Source organism: Pelophylax lessonae (genome assembly GCF_965119305.1).
Source record: "Pelophylax lessonae genome assembly, contig: HAP1_SCAFFOLD_204, whole genome shotgun sequence".
In the NCBI taxonomy this organism is placed as follows: domain Eukaryota; kingdom Metazoa; phylum Chordata; class Amphibia; order Anura; family Ranidae; genus Pelophylax; species Pelophylax lessonae.
In genome coordinates, this window is record NW_028120113.1 from 294,087 (window position 1) to 300,291 (window position 6,205).

A 6,205-nucleotide genomic window follows, 5' to 3' on the forward strand; every position below is an offset into this window, starting at 1 on the left:
ATCACCCTTCATTATTTATTATCATTCTTCATCATTTACTATCATCCTTCATCACTTATTATCATCCTTCATCATTTATTATCATCCTGCATCATTTATTATCACCCTTCATCATTTATTATCACCCTTCATCATTTATTATCACCCTTCATCACTTATTATCATCCTTCATCATTTATTATCATCCTGCATCATTTATTATCACCCTTCATCATTTACTATCATCCTTCATCACTTATTATCACCCTTCATCACTTATTATCATCCTTCATCATTTACTATCATCCTTCATCATTTATTATCACCCTTCATCATTTATTATCATCCTGCATCATTTATTATCACCCTTCATCATTTTTTATCACCCTTCATTATTTATTATCATCCTTCATCATTTACTATCATCCTTCATCATTTATTATCACCCTTCATCATTTATTATCATCCTGCATCATTTATTATCATCCTTCATCACTTATTATCATCCTTCATCATTTATTATCATCTGTCATCATTTATTATCATCTGTCACCATTTATTATCATCCTGCATCATTTATTATCACCCTTCATCCTTTATTATCATCCTTCATCATTTATTATCATCCTGCATCACTTACTATCACCCTTCATCCTTTATTATCACCCTTCATCATTTACTATCATCCTTCATCATTTATTATCATCCTGCATCACTTACTATCATCCTGCATCATTTATTATCACCCTTCATTATTTATTATCACCCTTCATCCTTTATTATCACCCTTCATCATTTATTATCACCCTTCATCCTTTATTATCACCCTTCATCATTTATTATCATCCTTCATCATTTATTATCATCCTGCATCACTTACTATCATCCTTCATCATTTTTTATCACCCTTCATTATTTATTATCACCCTTCATCCTTTATTATCACCCTTCATCATTTACTATCATCCTTCATCACTTATTATCATCCTTCATCATTTACTATCATCCTTCATCACTTATTATCACCCTTCATCGTTTACTATCATCCTTCATCATTTATTATCACCCTTCATCATTTATTATCACCCTTCATCATTTATTATCCCCCTTCATCATTTACTATCATCCTTCATCATTTATTATCACCCTTCATCATTTACTATCATCCTTCATCATTTATTATCCCCCTTCATCATTTACTATCATCCTTCATCATTTATTATCACCCTTCATCATTTACTATCATCCTTCATCATTTATTATCACCCTTCATCATTTATTATCACCCTTCATCACTTATTATCACCCTTCATCATTTACTATCATCCTGCATCATTTACTATCATCCTTCATCACTTATTATCACCCTTCATCACTTATTATCACCCTTCATCATTTACTATCATCCTTCATCATTTATTATCACCCTTCATCGTTTACTATCATCCTGCATCATTTACTATCATCCTTCATCACTTATTATCACCCTTCATCACTTATTATCACCCTTCATCATTTACTATCATCCTTCATCACTTATTATCACCCTTCATCATTTATTATCATCCTTCATTATTTATTATCATCCTTCATCATTTATTATCACCCTTCATCATTTATTATCACCCTTCATCATTTATTATCATCCTTCATCACTTATTATCACCCTTCATCATTTATTATCACCCTTCATCGTTTACTATCACCCTTCATCATTTATTATCATCCTTCATCATTTACTATCTTCCTTCATCATTTATTATCACCCTTCATCATTTATTATCCTCTGATTGATCCCTCTGATTGATCTCTCCGATTGATCCCTCTGATTGATCTCGGATTGATCCCTCTGAATAATCTCTCGGATTGATCCCTCTGATTGATCTCTCGGATTAATCCCCCTAATTGATCTCTCAGATTGATCTCTCTGATTGATCTCTTGGATTGATCCCTGTGATTGATCTCTCAGATTGATCTCTCTGATTGATCTCTCTGATTGATCTCTTGGATTGATCCCTAGGATTTATCCCTAGGATTGATCTCTCGGATTAATCCCTCTGATTGATCCTCTCTGATGATCTGAAGCTGATACAAAGTTTCTCCTGGAAGTGATCACACTCCTTCCCTATAGGCAGATCCTTTCTCCAGGAGATCAGCACTTCTTGCAGCACTGGGATCCTGGGTGGGACTACTGACTGAGGGGGGGGGGGGCAGAGATCACCTTACTACTCCACCCCAATATAATAAATGGGGGGGGGGGCAGAGATCACCTTACTACTCCATCCAAATATAATAAATGGGGGGGGCAGAGATCACCTGACTACTCCACCCCAATATAACAAATGAGAGGGAGGGGGCAGAGATCACCTTACTACTCCATCCCAATATAATAAATGGGGGGAGCAGAGATCACCTGACTATGCCACCCCAATATAACAAATGAGAGGGAGGGGGGGCAGAGATCACCGGACTACTCCACCAGATATAATAAATGGGGGGGGGGCAGAAGTTACCTGACTACTCCACCCCAATATAACAAATGAGAGGGAGGGGGCAGAGATCACCTGACTATTCCACCAGATATAATAAATGGGGGGGGGGGGGCAGAGATCACCTGACTACTCCACCAGATATAATAAATGGGGGGGGGGCAGAAGTTACCTGACTACTCCATCCCAATATAATAAATGGGGGGAGCAGAGATCACCTGACTATGCCACCCCAATATAACAAATGAGAGGGAGGGGGGGCAGAGATCACTGGACTACTCCACCAGATATAATAAATGGGGGGGGGGCAGAAGTTACCTGACTACTCCACCCCAATATAATAAATGGGGGGCAGAGATCACCTGACTACTCCACCCCAATATAACAAATGAGAGGGAGGGGGCAGAGATCACCTGACTATTCCACCAGATATAATAAATGGGGGGGGGGCAGAGATCACCTGACTACTCCACCAGATATAATAAATGGGCGGGGGGCAGAAGTTACCTGACTACTCCATCCCAATATAATAAATGGGGGGAGCAGAGATCACCTGACTATGCCACCCCAATATAACAAATGAGAGGGAGGGGGGGCAGAGATCACCTGACTACTCCACCAGATATAATAAATGGGGGGGGGGGGCAGAAGTTACCTGACTACTCCACCCCAATATAATAAATGGGGGGAGCAGAGATCACCTGACTATGCCACCCCAATATAACAAATGAGAGGGAGGGGGGGCAGAGATCACCTGACTACTCCACCAGATATAATAAATGGGGGGGGGGCAGAAGTTACCTGACTACTCCACCCCAATATAATAAATGGGGGGAGCAGAGATCACCTGACTATGCCACTCCAATATAACAAATGAGAGGGAGGGGGGGCAGAGATCACCGGACTACTCCACCAGATATAATAAATGGGGGGGGGCAGAAGTTACCTGACTACTCCACCCCAATATAATAAATGGGGGGCAGAGATCACCTGACTACTCCACCCCAATATAACAAATGGGGGGGCAGAGATCACCTGACTACTCCCCACCAAAGAGTACCTGTCACTCCTGGCTGGGGGGTCCTTCCTGTCACTGGTTCTCCAGGTTGGGGTCCCCGGTCCTCCTTTTCAGTAAGCGTTCAGGCTTGGTGTCCCCAATCCTCAAGTTGGGTGTCCCCAGTAGTTTCTTTCAGTAAATGTCCAGGTTGGGGGTCCCAAATTCTCTCTATCAGTCCCAGTCCTCAGGTCGGGTGTCCCCCTCCAGGGATGTGTATGGGGTGTCCTCAGGTCGGGTGTCTCCCCCTCCAGGAATATCTATGGGGTGTCCTCAGGTCGGGTGTCCCCCCCTCCAGGAATATCTATGGGGTGTCCTCAGGTCGGGTGTCCCCCTCCAGGGATGTGTATGGGGTGTCCTCAGGTCGGGTGTCCCCCCTCAAGAGATATCTATGGGGTGTCCTCAGGTCGGGTGTCCCCCTCCAGGGATGTGTATGGGGTGTCCTCAGGTCGGGTGTCCCCCCTCAAGAGATATCTATGGGGTGTCCTCAGGTCGGGTGTCCCCCTCCAGGGATGTGTATGGGGTGTCCTCAGGTCGGGTGTCCCCCCTCAAGAGATATCTATGGGGTGTCCTCAGGTCGGGTGTCCCCCTCCAGGGATGTGTATGGGGTGTCCTCAGGTCGGGTGTCTCCCCCTCCAGGGATATCTATGGGGTGTCCTCAGGTCGGGTGTCCCCATCCAGGAATGTGTATGGGGTGTCCTCAGGTCGGGTGTCACCCCTCCAGGGATATTTATGGGGTGTCCTCAGGTCGGGTGTCCCCATCCAGGAATGTGTATGGGGTGTCCTCAGGTCGGGTGTCACCCCTCCAGGGATATTTATGGGGTGTCCTCAGGTCGGGTGTCCCCCCTCCAGGGATATCTATGGGGTGTCCTCAGGTCGGGTGTCCCCCCCCCTCCAGGGATGTAGAGAGGTATCCCCAGTCCTCACTTTCAGTAAATGTCCCGGTTGGGGGTCCTCAGTCCTTTCTCCCAGTCCCGGTCGGGTGTCCCCCCAGCAGGGATATCTATGGGGTGTCCTCAGGTCGGGTGTCCCCCCAGCAGGGATATGGGGTGTCCTCAGGTCGGGTGTCCCCCCAGCAGGGATATGGGGTGTCCTCAGGTCGGGTGTCCCCCCAGCAGGGATATGGGGTGTCCTCAGGTCGGGTGTCCCCCCAACAGGGATATGGGGTGTCCTCAGGTCGGGTGTCTCCCTGCAGGGATATCTATGGGGTGTCCCCGATGTATGGGATTGGATCCGGGGATTTCCTCTCTTTTTCTCCCATATAAGTCTCTGTTCTCCGGCTGAACATTCCTGCCGCCAGCGGTACTCCGATCACTGCGGAGACTCCGACCATCAATACCGAGACTGTCCCCAACCGACTCCCCCCCACCTTACACATGCGCAGTACTACCTCCCACAAACTTCCACCAACTGATCAGAGAATGACCCCCCCTGGGGGTACATGAGGACTCATTATTACCCCTCCTATAGAGATCCCCCCCCGGGGTACATGAGGACTCATTATTACCCCTCCTATAGAGATCCCCCCTGGGGGTACATGAGGACTCATTATTACCCCTCCTATAGAGATCCCCCCTGGGGGTACATGAGGACTCATTATTACCCCTCCTATAGAGATCCCCCCCCCCCCGGGGTACATGAGGACTCATTATTACCCCTCCTATAGAGATCCCCCCTGGGGGTACATGAGGACTCATTATTACCCCTCCTATAGAGATCCCCCCCCTGGGGGTACATGAGGACTCATTATTACCCCTCCTATAGAGATCCCCCCCCCCCCGGGGTACATGAGGACTCATTATTACCCCTCCTATAGAGATCCCCCCTGGGGGTACATGAGGACTCATTATTACCCCTCCTATAGAGATCCCCCCCCTGGGGGTACATGAGGACTCATTATTACCCCTCCTATAGAGATCCCCCCCCCGGGGGTACATGAGGACTCATTATTACCCCTCTTATAGAGATCCCCCCCCCCCCCGGGATACATGAGGACTCATTATTACCCCTCCTATAGAACCCCCCCCCCCGGGGGGTACATGAGGATTCATTATTACCCCTCCTATAGAGATCCCCCCCCCCCCGGGGGTACATGAGGACTCATTATTACCCCTCCTATAGAAATCCCCCCCCCCACCCTGGGTAAATGAGGACTCATTATTACCCCTCCTATAGAGATCCCCCCCCCGGGGTACATGAGGACTCATTATTACCCCTCTTATAGAGATCCCCCCCCCCCCCCCGGGGATACATGAGGACTCATTATTACCCCTCCTATACTCCTATAGAACCCCCCCCGGGGGGTACATGAGGACTCATTATTACCCCTCCTATAGAGATCCCCCCCCCCCCTCCAAATCACAGCACAGAGGTTCTATAATCTATAATTACACAAATAACCCCCCCCCCCCCCCTCCTATATAATGTGTTCCACATCAGAAGTTCCCCTTTAGATTGTCAGCTCCCAGAATCATATCTCCCCCTCCTCCTCTATGTAACATGGTGTAAAGCACTGCGCTCACTGCTGGCGCCATATAAATCCTCTATAATATATATATCCCGTATAATAATAATAATATATATAATAATATATATCCTGTATAATAATAATAATATATATCCTGTATAAAAAATATATAAATCCTGTATAAAAATATATAAATCCTGTATAATAATAATATAT